The sequence below is a fragment of the Ptychodera flava genome (assembly GCF_041260155.1).
Source record: "Ptychodera flava strain L36383 chromosome 23 unlocalized genomic scaffold, AS_Pfla_20210202 Scaffold_24__1_contigs__length_23054250_pilon, whole genome shotgun sequence".
Classification (NCBI taxonomy): domain Eukaryota; kingdom Metazoa; phylum Hemichordata; class Enteropneusta; family Ptychoderidae; genus Ptychodera; species Ptychodera flava.
The window spans coordinates 2,421,524-2,442,666 of NW_027248278.1; the positions used below are offsets into that span (position 1 = coordinate 2,421,524).

Here is a 21,143-nt window from a genome sequence, read left to right on the forward strand (position 1 = left end):
TAACCTTTTACGTAAAATACACGATTATGTCAATAAATAAGTAACCACAAGTGCTATGTCCTTTATATTTAGTAGGATGGGAGACCTTATGACAACACATGCTTTACCTTGTTAATTATGCCCATATATAATTGTGGGCAAGCCAATAGAGCTAGAGGTCTGAATTTTGGCATATATGGATTAATTAGCAATACAATGGGTTTTTTTTTCAAAATGTCATGTGACCTTGATGACCTTTGACCTTGAATATGCATATATATGCATAACTTCATAGATCTGAACATATACACTCCAGTGATACTTCTTAATGACCTCATTTCCCTGCCCCATCAAGACTAATACTCCTATTACAAGTTGGGACTATGTCAATGTCAATGACTTGTTACTTCTATACAGAATATTATCTCACATAGTGAGTGTCTGAATATTATTCTGAATTGTATTCCAAAGCACATTCTGAAAGGACTCTTCTGGAATATACAGAATATTATCTCACATAGTGAGTGTCTGAATGTTATTCTGAATTGTATTCCTAAGCACATTCTGAAAGTAACTCTTCTGAAAATTTCACATTCTTTGCCACTGCACCATCTCCCTAATACATACTGGTGACCCACGGTGTCCACTCAAGTCTCACTTTGATTAGGGTAATTTTTTCAGTTTTTAGTCAAAAAATGTTTTTCTCTGAAATCACTCATCTGATTGCTTTGAAAGTTGGTATACATGTTTCTCAGGATGACAATAGTTAGATATGTGGAAATTGTCCTGAAATATACAAATTTGTATTTTTAAGACAATTTTGTCATTTTTTTTGTCTGATAGCTTTGGAATTTGGAACAAAAGTCCCGAGGGATGTTATTAGATAAATTATCTGCTCAAAGTGTTGGGAAACCCCCAAATTTTTATATTTTAGGTAATTTTGTTTTGTGACCTTAAATGACCTACACCAACCCAGGATATGTTGTGAGAGAGTTTTTGAAGGCTGTGAACATAATTTTGTCATGTTTAATATCAATTTGTAGTACAATTTGATCCAGGAAACAAAGCTGAGGTAAATTTTTTCATTGCGAACCAATTCTTGCAACTTTTGCATGTAAGACACACAAGAACTGATGATAAATTTTGATCCAGGATAATTTCATATGTTGTAACCCCCCCCCCCCCAGTGGAAGGTATTTCACTATCTGTAACTGATTTAAGTGCTGTTTACATTCGAATGATAGAACTCATAGCATTAATTAAAACATCCCCAAAGTTGTAAATACATTTCCTACCAGCTGGTCTTATGTAAACATGGTCAAACAAGAGGTGGAACATTTGATATTCCGGAGGGGGTAGGGGATAGAAGATCCCTTGTACATTTTTTCCCACTCTTTATTTTTCCCCACTCTCCCACCTTTTCTTTTTGTCAAGCTTCTCTGGCTAATTTTTTGTTGACATTTGCTTATGTATGTAGGATCTGCTTGTCCCATTGCTATAGAAGTTGATATGCATGTTCCTAAAGATGACCTCCAGTACCTAAGTTGCAGACCTTATTTGCTTTTGCAATTCTTGTTTTTCTGATTTGTTTAAATATTTCTTGTTTAGTATTATGATTGGCTCATTCAGTTGTGATATTTATTGCTGTACGTCTAGCCCGGCTCTGAAACGCCTCAAGTGCGTTCACACACACTTTGTCGACGGGAGTTAATCTGGCTCAGGCTTGGTCACCAATACCGGCGTTAATTAATCTGGTTTAGAACCACTCTAGACCGTTCACACATGACTTTTTAGGCCACTGTTTAGACCTGAGCCGGTTCAGAAGTGGCTTAAATGTATGTGTGTGAACCCCATAATAGACATCCCCAACTGATTCTTCGTGTAAATGAGGACTTTGCTGTACGTAAGTTTTATCTTACTAGTAATAACTGCTGTTTAGGCAGTCTCCCATTTTTAGCTCAGCTGATACTGACGCAAAGCTTATCATATAACAAACTTGGTTGGCACATAGAAATATTTTTATCTATACCATGTACATAAGCATTGTTTTCTTTTCGCCATCATTTGACATGCAATCATCAGTTTGTCTGTCCACTTTTTAAAAACCCAAAGTGGGCGAAAAGTTGTGCAGAACCCACCACACAAGGCTGCGACTGACTTGAACACTGTTTCCATAGCAGATGAACAGATTGAGTCTCCCTCGACTTCAATTCAAAAAAGCTTCAGGACGGCCAAACGGTCCCTTATTGTTACTGAGAATCAAGTCCATTCCCACACAAAGTATTCCGCCTCTTGAGTCCTCGGACTCTACTTGTCGTCATTTTGGAAATGTGAGTGCATTTCCTTGACTTCAAGTTAAAGGCTTTGTGCCAAACAGCACTCATTATTACAAAATAGCGAGTCTGTCCCTGCGCAAAAAACTAGTATGTCCGGTGGGACAATGGCGCCACCACATTACCAGGTGATGACTTTCCTGACAACGGACCTCAAGCCTCAGGAAGCCTTACAATTTCCATGGCTCCAGGGCAATATACCCTAACACAACAACAGCTACTACCCAACAAATGGGTGAACCACTTAATAATTTTCCTCGATCAGGTCACCGCAGGCGTATCACAAGGAAATTTTCTAGCCAGGTTCCAACTGAGCACGTTTAAGCTCTGGCGTGGAATTACCCACAGACTGCTCAACTTAACCCACAATCACATTGCCCCCAGGACGAGACAGTTGACGTGATCAGAGGTCAGAAACCAGCTGTTAGCTCTGCTGTTGGGAGGCTCGAGAATAGAGCGTTCACAACATAGCGGGACAGATCATTCCTGAATCCAAACACATAGTAGAGTGAAAATGGGTACAAACCCAAGTTTGCATGAATGCCACCACGTTTCTCTCTCTCTTCTAAAGCTCAGTCAAAGCACGGCCCTCCCACATTGATGGTAGCTGAAGCTGTGCAAGGATTATTTGTAAAGAATGTAATAAGGTCTGTAAATCTGGACCCAGGTTTTACAACTATTTATTTTTAGCTCCGCTGTCAGCGACATGGAGCTCAAGAGATAGGCTGACTGTCCGTCTTCCGTCGACCGTCAACAATTGCCTTCTTCTCTGAAACAGCTTGTCCAAATGCTTTGAAATTTGGTATGCAGGTCCCTTGGGGTGACCTGAGTCAGATTTGTTCAAATTGTTTCGAAATTTGCATATTTGTATTTTTTGGGCAATTTTTGCTGTTTTTGGTCAAAAAGTCTTCTTCTCTGAAACCCGCTGGTTCGATTGCTTTCAAATTCGATATGCAGGTTCCTAGGGATGACCTGAGTCAGATTTGTTCAAATTGTATCGAAATTTGTATTTTTGGGTAATTTGTGCTGTATTTTGTCAAAAAGTCTTCTCCTCTGAAACCGCTGGTCCAGTTGCTTTCAAATTTGATATGCAGGTCCTTAGGGGTGTCCTTAGATAGATTTATGAAAATTGTGTTGAAATTTTATATATATTTGTATTTTGGGGGGCACTTTTTGCCAGTATTGGTCAAAAATTGGTCTTGTCTCAAGAAGAGCCTGTTTGACTGCTGTAAAAGTTAATATGGACATCTCCATGAGTGAAGTGAGTCAAACCAAGTAAAAGAATGGTTTTATTTTTGCAAATTTATTTTTTAGGGCAGTTTTTTCCTAAATAAGTCAATGAAATTACACTGTTACCGTATTTTGTTCAAAATTGCCTGTGCAATTCCTTTGATATTTGCTATGTTCTAAGGTTGACTCTGGTAAGATTTATTTAAATCATTAAAACTGCATGTTTGTGATTTGAATGCAGTGTAAAAATAATTCTCTTGTTAAAAAAACTGGTCAGATCATTTGATATTTGTTGTACAAATTTATCCTTAAAGGAAAGGTTCACTAAGGGTGATTTTTACATATGTGCTAACTTTGGGGTCGGTTATCAAAGGGACACCATTTTCGCCATTCATAACCCTCCTGGTGTAGAAAAAATGGCCAAAAATGGTACCTGGGCTTCATCAACTTCATGGATTTTGCATCATGGGTAAAAAAGTGCCAAACGGATAATGGTACCTGTCCATCTCTGATGCAAGTGCCGTGTTTGGTGCCATTTTACCCATGATGCAAAAGCCGTGGAGTTGATGAAGCCATAAACTGCAACTTCCGGTACTATTTTGGCCGTTTTTGTTCAAAATCGGGAGTGTTATGAATAGCGAAAATGGTTTCCCTTTGATAACCGACCCAAAAACTAGTATATATGTAAAAATCCCCCTTTGTGAACCTTCCATTTAATAGCTGCCTTGTATTACAGTATGCCAATATCATAACGGAGCTCTTCAGTCGCTTGTTTGTTCCAAAAGATGGGGGATGGTATTGGTTCTAACCTAACAACACTAAACAGGTTCTTGCAAGTTGAACCATTCAAATGGAAAAACTTGCTCGATCTTAGTGTTTGCTAGACCTGGTAATTGGCTTGTTTCCACATGGTGTAACACGAGGACTACCATTGGTACTTCTACTTCCGTGTAAATGGAAACATTTACAAATACAACATTCTCCTGTACAGTCTAGCCACAGCACCATAAATACAAGTATTAGAAGGGTTGCACCTGAGCTTGTGGGTTAAATTCGTAATTGTCAATCAGTCAGACTACACCCGGTTCTAGAAATTTTGACTCATGCTCAACTGAAACAGAGACGTTGTTTAGAGACATCTCTCTCAATTGGTCACTCCTACTTCGTCTCAGTTTAATTCTGAGGCTTGAGAAATAATTGGCTCATCTCCTCCCAAGACGTGGTGTTTATTTGGATGAGACTGATTACGTACGAAGGCATAGTTTGCCCTCAACAGGATGGAGTGGACAGATTTTAGCTGTTGTCCACTATCCTTTTCCCAACCACCAATCAGAACCAGACTACTTCAAGTACGTATCGATATGATGGTCTCTATGAAAGTAATTTTCCGAACTTGGGCAAGTCTCTGTACTTGAGCAATTCAGTTGTATCTTTTCGCTCTGTGGTGCCCGATACAACCAGGGGTTTCATTAAGAGCCGGCAGCCGGTGAAGTTGACCGGTTACTCTCACGATTTTGCCGGTTCCTTTTTTGGAAAATTTTAATTCTTTCATCACTAAAATATTTTTTACCTTCTAAAATGAATTGGACATGTATCACAAGCTGTGTAAAACTATTCAATGGCTTTTTATGTGAAACAAAGTTTTGCACACGAGCGACTACCACTATCGCCGTGCAGCGCAGTCTAGATATACTGCCTGAATAAAATTCGGAATTGCAACGGACGATTCTATTGGCTACCTGAATTGCTGACTCCTATTAGATGACCTTTATATTCGCCAATGAAAACCTGCATACTAAACCTGTCGGCCGTCATCAGTTCAATTCAAAATGGCCGGTGAACAAATGAAAAAGGGATCACAAGGTTAAACTTTGCTGTACAGGCTTCGGTTTTGAATAAGTGCACCAAGAATCAAGAGAAGGATAATGATGTGGATTTCAGTTGTTTCCGAAGGCAATGGCCTGATATTTTTCACAAAAAAACTTCCCAGTTACAATTCAAATTTTAGTAGGCCGACATGCGACGGTTGCATTTCTGTAGGCGTCAATGTGAACGTACATAAGCAGCCAGAGGTATGATATGTACTGCTTTTTGGTCTATCCATGCAATAAGAACGTAGCCCTGAGTGGTTTAAAATACGATCAGCCCTCTAAACTTGCTCCAAAAGCAATCGTCTGGTTAAATCCAGATGTGAGCTTCTAAACCTACAAATTTTCATATCCTATATCAAGGTTCTTACTTTGCATACACATGTAGTCAAAAAACTTTGAGGGTCTCTGTTTCTATTGTAAAATATGGTCATCATTGTCATTATTAATCATTATTGATAAATAAATTGCCCTTTTTACCTCCTCAGTTGTATAACAGTTGTTCATTTACAGATTTACATTACCGCATCATCATTTTTAGTCCCCTCGGACAAAGTCCGGGGGGACTTATAGATAGGGTCATGTCCGTGCGTGCGTCCGTCCGTCCGTCCGTTCACGCAGATATCTCAGACATGCCTCGATCAATTTCTTTCAAACTTTGCACAAGGATAGTACCCTACCCCATACAGATGCACGTCGAATGGCTTTGTGATACGATCCAAGATGGCCGCCAGACAGTCATTTTGTTACGATTTTTTTGTGTTTTCAGCCATAACTGAGGCATGTCTCAACTGATTGCTTTCAAATTTGGTACAAGGGCATTGATCGATGTCATACATATGCATATTGATTTTTGTTGTAATATGATCCAAGATGGCCGCCAGGCAGTTGTTTTGTTACAATTTTTTCGTGTTTTAAAGAGGAAAGTCCCCTACAAAAGGGGGATTATGGTAAGACTATGCAGATGTGAAAAAGCCACGCTACGGGTAAGACGCACTCGATTTGCTCCGAGATTTCCAGAAATTCGACGGGTGAACGGCGTTAATTTCCGTCCAATCTCATACATGACACCTGTGAATGTATAGCGACTGCCTTTATGTCGAAAAAACGTTGAAAAACACTGTTATTTAATACAGAGAACGCATATTTTCACAAAGTGTGGGTCCAGAATGTCCATTTGACCTCTGTTCTAAATGTTAATGTATGCTGCCAATCATGATTACTCAAGTTCAAATTGCGGCCTAGGCGATCTTGATCCCTGCCGAGCACAACAAACAAAGCGTACTGACTTATCACTAAAATCACCGTTATGTACGTACCTAAACACACGCATACACAACCACATACAACGTAAACGATACGACACATGTAATGAACACGCAAGAAACGGCATTTTCTTTTTGGAGTGATTGGTGGTCTTGAAAAAAAACGTTTTGTATGTGTTCCTGTAAAAAGTTATGAACATTGAGAGTCTTCACACGTCGTTTTGAAGGCAATCACAATTTCATTTTTTCCTTCAGGCATCGAAACTGAATCTTTTGGCTCACATTTTGAGGAAGTACCTTTAGCATTGTGACAAGTTTGGTCATGTTTATATCAGTTGATTCAATTCAGTTGAGCTGAGTGGAATTGAAATTTCAGTGTCGATTACATCGTTGCCACTATTGCGTTGTAGATCGATCATCCATGATCATCCATACTCGAGTACTCATCGACGACGACCACGGCCCTGCACAGCTGTCCTGGGGGACTCATCAGCGTCATTTACTTTCTTTACCAATGTATTTCAAAATATTTGGCTGACCATTGTCACAGATTACTAGTACTTTCCTTTTGTTGAAGATTCTGGCTTACATATCGGAACAGCAAGCAGCGTATGTATAGTATGCAAATATGCAGGCTCATCTATGGAACTACGGCAACTTTTCCACAACGTCTCAGTCACATGTCATTTGCATATTACGAACGGTCGTCGATGTTTTCCGAGGTTACCTATCCGAGGTAACCGGATATGCAATCTGCGCTCACTATACTTAGGGTCATGCATACCAAACTCTAAACTGGGGGTCGTAACGTTTTAAATCAGTTTTACTCAAAATTTCTTCACCCTTTCCTCTGATTTGTTCGAAATGCAAAATTACACGGAAAATAAGCTTACGAATGGGTGAAGATTTGTTTTTCAAATTCACAAGTTTTTTTTCCCGTTGCAAGCTGCGTGTAACCGGCCGTGCGAAGTACCAGTGACCGGCTATTATCTACATCACTGCCAACCAAAAAAGCCATAAAGCTACAAACAGTAGAAGGTTCTAACTTACGATTGCTTACGATCACAATCTACTACCGTCCTTAGAGACTATCATCTATTTGCTAGACTTTCCCCTTATTTTTTATATGTCTAGTTTGCGCGCTTGTACCGAACACGAGATGTTCAGGGCTAGATTTAAACTCAATACAGTGCCCGAGGAAATTCTCTCCTGAACTAAGTCAAGACCTTCGTTTTCTATCTTCCTTCCGAAACTCGTAATACTCTGTCCATTTCAACTACTGGCTTCAATCACAGCGCCTTCACATTCAAATCACCCGCTGCTGTTGTGAGAAAGTGTCCGTTCCGTGTTGATGAAAGCCGGGGTTGAAACCAGGGGGTTGAAAACCGCGTCCCATTTGAAATCGCAACGGAATATGCACACATCTACTTAGACGCAAAAAGGTTAGCAGAAATTCAGAAATGTATTGAAAGTCATGCATCGTTGCTGTTTATTGAGCAAATTGTATGATGGAAATTCGTCTCCGAACTCGGCGATACATGAGCGGCCTTCTGTTTCATAACTTCCTATACATGTATTTCTATTGCACACCACAGCGGTCATCGCATCGCTTTCTATCGAACCGCAAAACGACTGTGATTTGAATTCAGTAAATTTTGATTGGATTCGAACTCACAATGTACGGCATACAGTCACCTTAGTAGCGAAGAAATCACAGTCAAGGAAGGTCTCAGGCTGTCGACCAGGCCACAGCCCCTCGACCAGTAGGCCTACTCCACCCTAGTTATAATGTAGTCTCGAATTGTGTGAACCCTACACACTTCCGTAATATTCAGGCAGAGGTGATAATCGGTAGTTCCTGGTGTAAAAGATAGTTTATGTTTCTCTGATAAGCCAACGACTAAGCAAGTGTTTAACCATCCCGCCCAGTGTTTACCATCAACCGACGTCACTACGACGTTGCCTATTGTGCGCCCACGGCGCTGGACTTTCCTCTTTAAGCCATAACTTAGGCATGTCTGAACCGAGTTCTTTAAAATTGGGTACAAGGGCACAGATCTTTGTCATAGCATCCATTTCGGTACGATTTTTAGTCGTCCGTGGGGACTTATAGATTGGGTCATGTCCGTCCATCCATCCGTCCGTCCGTCTGTCCATGCGTGCGCGCGTCCGTTCACGCAGATATCTCATACATTCCCTGGTCAATTTCTTTCAAACTTTGCACAAGGATAGTACCCTACCCCATACAGGTGCACGTCGATTTGTTTCACAATGCGATCAAATTTGGCCGTGTTAGAGGACTTTTTAGTTAACACCTCCCATAGACTCCCATGTATAAGGCAACTCCATAGACTCCCATGTATAAGGCAACTCCATAGACTCCCATGTATAAGGCCAAGAAAAATAAAAATTTAGTTTCTCATCGTATTCATATTGCAAAAAGGATGCAGTGACACAGTTTTTAGTCCCCACAGATGAAGTCCAGGGGGCTTATAGATTGGGTCATGTCTGTTCGTTCGTCCATTTGTGTGTCCATGACAAAATGTCACGTGACCTCGGTGACCTTTGACCTCAAATATACATATTTGTCCATAACTCAGTAACAACAAGTGCAACACCCTTCATGTATGGTATGATGGGACCACCTTATGACGCCACATATTGTACCTCATTAATTATGCACATATCTAATTTTGAGCAAGCCAATAGAGCTGGAGGTCTGACTTTTGGTATACAGGGATAACTTAGCAAGACAATTTTTTTGACAGAATGTCACATGACCTTGGTGACCTTTGACCTCAAATATACATATTTGTCCATAACTCAGTAACCACAAGTGCTACACTCTTCATCTATGGTATGATGGGACACTTTATGACCCACATATTGTACCTTATTAATTATGCACATGTCTAATTTTGAGCGAGCCTATAGAGCTGGAGGTCTGATTTTTGGTATATAGGGAAAACTATAGGATAGAATTTTTTTCACAAAATGTCATGTGACCTCGATGACCTTTTACCTAAAATATAAACATATGTATCTTCTAACTACCTCCTGCCATCCACACCATATCTTTCGTTCTATCTCCTGGAGCCAGGCCCTAAGATACAGGAGAATTTGTTCCACAGATCATCTTTATGATTCCGAACTCATAAACCTGAAAAAACACCTCCTCAACAGAAATTACAACGCCCCTCTAATCAACCAAAACATAAAACGCCCAGATCTCATCACATGTTCCAAGCCTACAAAAACCGGCCCAAATCGCATACCATTCATCACCACTTACAACCCAGCGCTACCAAAAATATCGAACATCATAAGAAAACATTGGCCCATCATTCAGTCAAACAAAATAACAAAAGAAGCCTTCCCAACTGTTCCCGTTGTAGCTTATGGCCAACCGCCTAATCTCAGAAAAACACTTGTGAGATCAAAATTGCACACCACTATTAACACCCCACCCCAGGAAAATGCCAGCCATGCACACAATGCAATTAATGCAAATTTATGTTAATTCAGGACCATGATGTCATCATCAACCACACCACCGGTAACTCATACAAAATAACTGGCCAATTATCATGCAGCACCCGGAATGTCATCTACACAATGCAATGCTCCAAATGTCACCTTCTGTATGTTGGAGAAACAAAACGCGAACTCCGGAAAAGAATCTATGAACACCAGTACAGCATACGTTCAAATAAACCCACCCTAATCGCCCAACATTTCAATAGCCCAGATCACAGCCATCAATCATTTCACTTTCATCGGTATTTGCAAAGTTTACTCGAAACAAGATAAAATAAGAAAATCACTCGAACTAAAAATCATATCCAAACTTAACACCCTCCACCCTTATGGTATTAACAAAAAAGACTGGTGACCCTCTAACTCCGTATCCATTTTCACCATTGTATTAGCTACTAGGGAGCCCTCTCATTCACACTCTGTTCCACCTAGAGTCTGAGCCACACACTACCGGCTCTACGCTCCTACAATGTAAGTTTCACCACTGTAAATAGTGTATTTCCTTATCAGTTCATCTTCTTTTATTTTTTGCAACTATTATATTGCATATTGTATCCATTAATTTAGCAACAACTATACTGTGTGTTCATTTTTACCACTTCTGTACGGCTTTCACAAATAGCTTTGTTATCTTTGCATTTACGCTTGAATATGTTTTCTTTCATTTGTTTAGTGCCCTGAAGAAGGACCCCCGTGTGGGTTCAAAACGTCGGCTTTAGAAATAAAAGGAGTCAATGTACAACCAGAGACTGAGAGAGACTTGTTTATTTAACAAACTCGATTATGACCTATTCAAGTCCAAGTCTCCAGACCCGCTGGTGTTGCTATACCTTGGTTGGACTGATACTGGTATTCCAAGCCAACTCATACGTTTATGTCAATAAATAGGTAACCACAAGTGCTATATCCTTTATATTTAGTAGGATGGGAGACCTTATGACAACGCACGCTTCACCTCATTAATTATGCACATATCTTTTCTGGGTATGCGAATAGAGCTAGAGATCTGATTTTCTGGCAGATAGGGATTAATTAGCAATACAATTTTTTTTTCAAAATGTCATGTGACCTCGATGACCTTTGACCTCGATTGTACATATGTATGCATAACTCAGTAACCACAAGTTCTATACTCTTCAAGTTTGATAGGATATTGACCTTAAGATGTCACATCTTGTACCTCATTTATTATGCGCATATGTATTTCTTGGCTGGCCAATACAGCTTTTTTCCTGATTTAGAACCATAACATAGACATGCCTCATGTGTTTCAAATTGGGAACAACGACATAGACCCATGTGCCCATAGATCTCAACATATACACTCCAGTGATACTTCTTAATGACCACATTTCCCTGCCCCATCAAACCAAGTGGGGACTATGTCATTGTCATTGACTTGTTAATTATAAATTATAACTATTTCATCCCCCAGGAAAATGGCTTTTATGACATGAACACAAATTGTCCTTGAACACTGCTGACAATGCTCCTGAAATCACTAAAATTTCAAGTGACAGTGAGTTGTAAAAAGTGATATTTTTAGCTGATTTTCCAGGGCTTCTGGCCTTCGGCTGGTAGGTGGAACATTGAAGTTTACAAGGGTAAACTAATTTCTATAACCAAGAATACGTAGCAAATGTCATCCATCCTGCTCCCCACCTGGTAATATTTGAAATTTATTTTCCTGTATTCTTTCTGGTATAGTGGATGTGAGTTATTTTCTTCTTCAAATGCAATCCTGTCACCCTCCATCAGTATTGTTTTTGTCACCTTGCAATGAAGGGTTTTATTGTATTTGTTGGTTGTTCAAAGAATGCAAGAATACAAGAATGATGAATAGCTTTCTTCCTACATTTTTTAACATTTCAATTAAAATTATATGCTTCTTTTCAGAAGTTGGTGGTATGTGCAAAAGAACTGTTAAGAAAGTCAAAGGAGATGCATCCAAAGGTATTTTTGTTTCACTAAAACATATGTTTGTATGATTATATGACTATACTTTTGGGGCTTAAAAGTCCCCATATTCAGGCAATTACATAGTATTTTTGCCTCTGTCAATACTTCTTTGAAGAGTCGTGGTAGTCTGAACTACGCGTAAAGGTTGTACAGGAACCATAAAAAAACATACAGAGATGCAAGTTACATTTTGTCATGATGTATTTGTTAACTTTTAAATTCTGTGTATATTGTGACTCATTTGCATGTAAACATTGTGAATGAATTGTGGTATTTATGAAAAGAAAGTCAGGTATAGTTCCAACAATCACTACTCTTTCAAATATGTGAACGGTCATAACACATAGTATACAAAATACCTTGGTACAGTTCATTGACATGTCAGAAACTTTTGAGGAAATTAATTTAGGTTTTCCCTTTTTTTTCTTTTTTGCAGCAAAACAAAGAAGGACTACAAGCAAGGTTCCATGGACACAGACAGAAAAGGATGCTGTTGACAGGCATTTCAGTCTCTGTCTTGAGTTACTGAGAGTTACCATGACGACAATGCTAATCAGTATCAGTGTCAGATTACTTTACATAAGACTTCATGAGACAGCGACACGTTAGTAGTTAGTCGACAGTCAATTGAGTTGTGTATATAGCTTTCGTAGAGCTAGTAATAAATGTATTGAAAACGACATTGAGCCTCGTTGTATTTCATGACATGGTGGCAGCGGTAAACTACTGAACATCAAGAGAAAAGGAAGACGAAGATGGCAGCACAATTGAACATCAAGTCTCCTGAAAACTTCAGCCTCAAGCCCCCAGAGTGGCAAGAATGGAAGCAGCGCTTTTCAAGATACCGGCTCATAATAACAAAGCTCAACAAAGAAGACGGAGAAATCCAGGTAAATTCTCTTATCTATCATATGGCAGCTGAGGCAGAGAAAATACTCACGCGATTCAAATTCGATGCAGAAGCAGACGCAAACGACTATGAGAAAGTCTTGAAGAAATTTGATGAGCACTTTGTTACCAGAAACAGTGTCGTCCATGAAAGGGCACGTTTCCGCCGTCGCGTACAAAAGGCAGGGGAAACCATGGAGGCATATGTGAGAGATCTTTACCACATAGTCAACAAATGTGAGTACGGTGACAGGGATGAGCACATCAGAGATCAGTTAATCTTTGGCATTCAGGATAAAGAACTGTCACGGAAATTACAGTGTAAACCCAACATAACGGTAGAAAAAGCTGTAGACATGGCAATGTATTCTTAAACAGTGACCCATCAAGTAGCAGCACAAGGAAAAGCCCAGGCTTTAGATGAAGTTGCACAGAAAGGCAAAGGTAAATTTCGGTCTGGTAAAAACCCCCATAGAAGTAAAAGGGAGGAAAATTCCAAAGGTGCCTGCACTAGGTGTGGCCGCAAACATGAGATGGGTGATTGCCCGCCCAAAGGGAAGCAGTGTAATAAATGCAACAAAACCGGACACTTTGCAGCTGTCTGCAGAAGTAAAGGTGTCAAAGAGGTCACTACCACCGAAAGTAGTGATGAACTTGGGTCAGTAAAACATTCACTTTTTCTCGGAGAAGTTTCCAGCGCGGGAAAAAGACTGGGTGACTGGCAGGTAAATTTGAAGATTAACGGAAAAGTAATTAACTTCAAGATTGATACGGGAGCCGACATCACGGTTATCTCTGAGAAAGCACACAAACGCATTCTGAAGTGCGCAATTTTGAAACCCCCAGATACCAATCTTATCAGCCCAGGAAGTAAGCTGAACTGTAAAGGATGGTACATTGCCGATATAAAGCACAAGGGGAAAATATATCATACCAAGGTCTACGTCATTGAGGGAGATCATGTTAATAATCTACTAGGACGAGAAGTTCCTTGTGAGATGGGCCTAGTAATCAGAGCCCAGGAAGTTGTCCAGCCTGACACTCCAAAACAAACAAACCAAAGCGTTTTTTTTCGTAAACATTGTGATGAATTTGAGTTAGTGCAGCATAAATCACTCAATTGTACTTTGTCTTGTACAAGTCGCTCAATTGGAGTTTTTCCTGCACAAATAATTCAATTGAAGTTAGTCTTGTACAAATCACTCAATTAGAGTTTGTCTTGTAAAAATTGCTGAATTTGAGTTAGTCTTGCATAAATCACTCAATTGTAGTTTGTCTTGTACAAGTTGCTAAATTGGAGTTTTTCCTGCACTAATAATTCAATTGGAGTTAGTCTTGTACAAATCACTCAATTAGAGTTTGTTTTGTACAAATCGCTAAATCGGAGTTTTTCTTGGATAAATCACTCAATTAAACCACTCAGTTAGATTCTGTTTTGTACAAATCACTCTTAAGGACTTTCTGTTGTACAAATAATCAAATCAGAGTGTCTCTTGCAAATTAGACTCAATTAGAGTTGTTTTTGTAAAAATTAATGAATTTCAGTAAATCTTGCATAAATCACTGAATTGATGCTTGTCTTGCACAAATCGCTCAATTGGAGTTTTTCCTGCACAAATCATTCAATTGGAGTTAGTCTTGTACGAATCACTCAATTAGAGTTTGTCTTGTAAATATTGCTGAATTTGAGTTAGTCTTGTATAAATCACTCAATTTGAGTTTTTCTTGCACAAATCATTCAATTGGAATTAGTCTTGTACGAATCACTCAATTAGAGTTTGTCTTGTATTGCTGAATTTGAGTTAGTCTTGCACAAATCACTCAATTAGAGTTTGTTTTGTTTAAAGCCCCAGTATTTGTAACTTTTAACCTTTTTTTTGTTATAAATTACATATTATTCTCTTACATCCATCGTGAAATGTTGTTCAGTAAAGAAATAAGCCAAATTTGTGCTCCTGTAGTGACATGCAAACGCTAAATATTGCCCGATCGAGTTGGATTGCCGCGCGGGTTTGTTGACAATTTGTAGGCTGTGCACGTGATCGAGAACGCCGATACTGATGACATCATCGAGCCTGCAACATTCCTGGGGCCTTGCCATGCCAGGTAATCGCCCATGGTCGCCGGCTAAATGACATGCGAATGTTTTATTTTGTTCTTCTCCGTTCAAATACGTACTGCTACTGTGTTTCAGAGGATACAGAACTTTGGCAGAGGAGGCTAACATTCTATTCTGGTACCGTGTGCGTTATACGGATTATTCAAACTGCAGTCGGCAGTGCACCGATGCGCACCCTGCAGTTGGTCACTAAGAACTCCGGGTACCGATGTAAAATCAAGACGACACTATATACACTTGGCTCACTTCTGTAGGCAAATAGCTATCAAAATTGAGTAACTTGAAGTAATAAATTTCAGCTGATTGTCGCTTTAGCGGCAAGGTGATTGCGAAATCGAAGCAACATAGTTTGGCAATGTATGGTAGGCTGTCGAATGGCCTTTGGCAGCAAGTGCCAAGTAAGGGAACCGTCAGTATTTACGACCTGGGGGTCATTCAAAAATTGAAAGTTATAAAGGGGTGCTCAAAATGTTTTTTTCTTTGTCTTACTCTGTCCTCGACGACATAATGATTAGTTGATTATATATATTTTACTCTGATACATATTGAATAAAAGAAAATAAATACTCTAACAGTACAAATAAATATCAACTAGATGAAGCAAGGCAAAAAACTACCAGTAGGTGCTACTACTAGCTTATTTTAAAAGAGAAGATAGTGACGATGAGAATGATATCGTTGTTCATGTACGCAATGGCACCAGCGACATTAAAGATGAGGATCAACAGTGGTGATGATGATGTCACACAGTAGTTTTCTGCAGTCGTTACCAGGGTTTGAAGGAGAGGCTGGGTCATGGAGAAATGTTCTCGACAGATATCACTATAAGTGCACAGGATCTAGGACAAAACTGGACTGTTGTGAATTCATCCTTTATATTATCATAGAAATGTATATTTTATTTGACTTGAGTTCAACAACCATTTGGACATTTAACCATACCATAATGACATGCTACCCATCCAAATTTAACAATACGATATGGTCGGAGACTGCTTATTAGGTGAGCTTTTATATCTACATATTATTACATGGCTCAAGTAAGCCAAACTTTCTGTTAGAGAGGGGGTTACTCAAAGTCATCATGGTTGGCAGGGGTGCGAGTCAAATTTCGGAGTTTTTAATGTAATTCCTCCGACCCCCAGGTCGTACATAATGACGACTCCCTAAAAAGCTGTGAACGCTTGAGTCAGAACGATCGGGAACAGTATACGCACTGCTGTATCTCAGCGAAAATTTAGAAAAAAACAATGGAGCTACTGCCGAGAAATTTACAGACTCTTGGCTCTTGATGCATCAGTTAATGAGCTTTTATACTGGTAAAAAGGCATTCTGAATACAGCGGTAAATTTCCTCCCAAACGACAAAGGATAACACGCGGGCATTATGCAATGGACGCTGTCAATTTTACCTTGCTGCAGGCCCCACACCAATCTCGGCCCGGCCCCGCTGCACTTGTACAGTCTACTACCTCCATGTAATACAGCCCTACAGGTCTAGTAGCTGGCCAAACACACAAAAAAACAACGTCGCAGTGTAAATTCCGTTGGTCAGAACCGTTGATCATAAATTTTCAGAACCAGTGATGTTTAAAAGTTTTGTATTGATCACTTCATTTAGGTTTATGTGAATGAGTTTCTCATCGAGCTGCGTCTATGGGCATTGTCAATGCAAATTTGGGGCTTGCCTTAGCTCCCTCCGATCGTCTGTAGACTACAGCCTGAGCAAATTGTACAGTTGTGAAAGTCAGATATGTATCATGAATTTTATACAAAAATATAAACAACAGAATCAAACCAAGAGGTTAGTTTGCTGTCGGGCCTGGTGCGCAGGGGACGACTTTGCAGTGAGCTAAGTGAGGCCGGGCCGGGATCTCTCTTGTGTTTGAACTTCCATCGCATCGCAGCTAGCCGATACTTGTTGTACTACTGTAGTCCTTGTGAGGATTAGATACCCGTTTCGTTCGATATTATTTTGAAATTCTTTTAAATTTAATAAGTAAGACTTTTGTACTACGTTCAAGATATAATTTTTCCTTTCTGAGCGTTTTCAATTACGCCGTACGGCAACGATATGCGAAGTTGATAGGCTGTGTTGCCTGCAGCGTAGCCTGGCCGTACACACAAAACGTCGTTTGAGTAGACGGAGCAGAATCAGTCCCCTCATTTATTTTCAACGAAATTTTCATTATACTCCATAATGGAAGAAACGACTAGTTCAATGATTACAATGGTGAAGTGCTGAATTTTTATTCATATATGTTTTTCTCTCTCAATTCATTCAGCAAACTTGATCTCCGTACCATCGGTCACAACGTGCAGTGCCTTGCATGAAGCTTACAATCGACAGCCTCCGTCGTTAGTTTAGCTGTTCAAGACGTTTGTTTGCACGGCTCATTATAGTCGGAACAATCTGTAAACACTTACATATTTATGTCTTTCCGGTATTTCACCCAACTTTCGCGCGTTTTTTAGCCGTCTCCAGTTTCGATGGACCAGACCTTTTCGAAGAGCGGATGGTTTCTACGGATGCCACAGTAAAACTTGCGTAGATGTGGTTGAGCATGCGCGGTGGTGTGATTACGTTTCGTTTCGTGTGTCAACAAAGCTGACTTCTGGTCCGGACAAGAAGTCATTTTTCACTCCTTTTACTGTTAATCGTGAGGCGGGCTGGGCATGCAAACCATGCAATTCAGTATTAATCATAGTCTACTTTCACATACTGAGGATGTCATTTTTAATCAAAAATATGAAAAAAATTGTTAAAAGTTACAAATACTGGGGCTTTAAATCGCTCAATTTGAGTTTTTCTTGCATGAATCACTCAATTGTAGCTTGTCTTGGTACAAATCAGTCAATTAGAGTTTTTCCTGCACAAATCTTCAATTGGAGTTAATCTTGTACGAATCACTCAATTAGAGTTTATTTTGTACAAATCGCTCGATAAGCTTTTGTTTTGATACAACCCACTCAGATTATGTTTTGCACAAGTCACTAAAAAGGAGTAACTGTTGTACAAATAACTCAATCGGAGTGTCACATGCAAAAATCACTTAATTTTCGTTTTTTTCGTAAACATTGGGATGAATTTGAGTTAGTGGAGCATAAATCACTCAATTGTACTTGTACAAGTCGCTCAATTGGAGTTTTCCCTGCACAAATAATTCAATTGAAGTTAGTCTTGTACAAATCACTCAATTAGAGTTTGTCTTGTAAAAATTGCTGAATTTGAGTTAGTCTTGCATAAATCACTCAATTGTAGTTTGTCTTGTACAAATCGCTCAATTGGAGTTTTTCCTGCTCAAATCATTCAATTAGAGTTAGTCTTGTACAAATCACTCAATTAGAGTTTGTTTTGTACAAATCGCTAAATCGGAGTTTTTCTTGGATAAATCACTCAATTAAACCACTCAGTTAGATTCTGTTTTGTACAAATCACTCTTAAGGACTTTCTGTTGTACAAATAATCAAATCAGAGTGTCTCTTGCAAAATAGACTCAATTAGAGTTGTTTTTGTAAAAATTAATGAATTTCAGTAAATCTTGCATAAATCACTGAATTGATGCTTGTCTTGCACAAATCGCTCAATTGGAGTTTTTCCTGCACAAATCATTCAATTGGAGTTAGTCTTGTACGAATCACTTAATAAGAGTTTGTCATGTAAATATTGCTGAATTTGAGTTAGTCTTGCACAAATCACTCAATTAGAGTTTCGCTTGTACAAATCGCTCAATCGGTGTTTTTCTTGCATAAATCACTTAATAAGGGTTTTTCCTGTACGAATCGCTAAATTTGTATTTTTCTTGCATGAATCACTCAGAGTTTGTTTTGTACAAATCGCTCGATTAGCTTTGTTTTGATACAACCGGCTCAGATTCTGTTTTGCACAAATCACTCAAAAGGACTTTCTGTCGTACAAATAATCAAATCAGAGTGTCTCTTGCAAAATTCACTCAATTGGAATTGTTTTCGTAAAAATTAATGAATTTCAGTAAATCTTGCATAAATCACTGAATTGATGCTTGTCTTGTACAAATCGCTCAATTGGAGTTTGTCTTGTACAAATCGCTCAATTGGAGTTTTTCTTGCATAAATCACTCAATTAGAGTTTGTCTTGTACAAATCGCTCAATTGGAGTTTGTCTTGCACAAATCACTCAATTAGAGTTTTTCTTTCATAAATCACTCAATAAGGGTTTTTCCTGTACGAATCGCTAAATTTGTGTTTTTCTTGCATGAATCACTCAATTAGAGTTTGTTTGTACAAATCGCTCGATTAGCTTTTGTTTTGATACAACCCACTCAAATTCTGTTTTGCACAAATCACTCAATTAGAGTTTTTCTTTTACAAATCGCTCAATAGGAATTTTTCTTGCATAAATCACTCAATAAGGGTTTTTCCTGTACGAATCGCTAAATTTGTGTTTTTCTTGCATGAATCACTCAATTAGAGTTTATTTTGTACAAATCGCTCGATTAGCTTTTGTTTTGATACAACCCATTCAGATTCTGTTTTGTACAAATCACTCAAAAGGACTTTGTGTGTACAAATAATCAAGTCAGAGCGTCTCTTGCAAAATTCACTCAGAGTTGTTTTGGTAAAAATTAAAGAATTTCAGTAAATCTTGCATAAATCACTGAATTGATGCTTGTCTTGTACAAATCGCTAAATTGGAGTTTTTTCTGCACAAATCATTCAATTGGAGTTAGTCTTGTACGAATCACTCAATTAGAGTTTGTCTCGTAAATATTGCTGAATTTGAGTTAGTCTTGCATAAATTTCTCAATTGGAGTTTTTCTTGCACAAATCACTCAATTAGAGTTTGTCTTGTACAAATCGCTCAATTGGAGTTATTCATGCATAAATCGCTCAATTGGAGTTTGTCTTGTACAAATCGCTCAATTTGAGTTTTTCTTGTGCAAATCACTAAATTAAAGTTTGTTTTGTACAAATCGCTCGATCAGCTTTCTTTTCGATAGAAACCACTCAATTACATTCTGTTTTGCACAAATCATTGAAAAGGAGTTTCTGTTGTACAAATAACTCAATCGGAGTGTCTCTTGCACAAATCACTCAATTAGAGTTAATCTTATTTAGTTAGTCTCAGTTTTTTTTCTTTAACATTGATGAATTTGATTTGTGTAGCATAAATCACTCAATTGGAGTTTGTGTTGTACAAATCACTCAATTGGAGTTTGTCTTTAAAAATTGCTGAATTTGAGTAAGTGGTGCATAAATCACTGAATTGGAGTTTGTCTTGAACAAATCGTTCAACCGGAGTTTTTCTTGCACAAATCACTCAATTAGAGTTTGTCTTGTACAAGTCGCTCAATTTGAGTTTTACTTGCATAAATCACACAATTAGAGTTTGTCTTGTATAAATCGCTCAATTTGAGTTTTTCTTGCATAAATCACACAATTGCAGTTTCCTTGCGCAAATCACTCAGTAAGAGTTTGTTTTGTACAAATCGATCAGCTTTCGTTTTGATACAAACCACTCAATTAGATTCTGTTTTTACAAATCACCCAAAAGGAGTTTCTGTTGTACAAATAACTCTATCTGAGTGTCTTTTGCACAAATCACTCAATTAAAGTTAGTCTTGTACACGTCACTCAATTAGTGTTTTTCTTGTAAAAATTGCTGAATTTGAGTTAGCCTTGCATAAATCACTTAATTGGAGTTAGTCTTGTAGATGTCTATCAATTTGGACTTTTTCCTGAATAAATCACTAAATTGGAGTTTGTTTTATGCAACTCGCTCAATCAGCTTTCGGGTTTGGATACAAACCACTCAATTAGATCATGTTTTTTATCAATCATTCAAAAGTATTTGTGTTGAAGAAATAACTCAATCGGAGTGTCTCTTGCAAAAATCAATCAATAAGAGTTTTTCTTGTACAAATCGCTCAATCGGAGTTTTTCTTGCATAAATCACTCAATAAGGGTTTTTCCTGTACGAATCGCTA

At 38.6% G+C, this 21,143-nt stretch overlaps 1 long non-coding RNA gene across 1 annotated transcript in view; it reads left to right on the top strand.

The window, feature by feature from the left end:
- Window positions 1–15,157, top strand: part of LOC139124642 (uncharacterized) — a 31,355-nt gene extending 16,198 nt beyond the window's left edge. Inside the window, exons 2-4 of the long non-coding RNA XR_011549996.1 lie at window positions 10,886–11,100; window positions 12,109–12,165; window positions 12,608–15,157. This is a non-coding gene — a long non-coding RNA (uncharacterized lncRNA). The remainder of the gene's footprint in view (window positions 1–10,885; window positions 11,101–12,108; window positions 12,166–12,607) is intronic.
- Window positions 15,158–21,143: the final 5,986 nt, after the last annotated feature.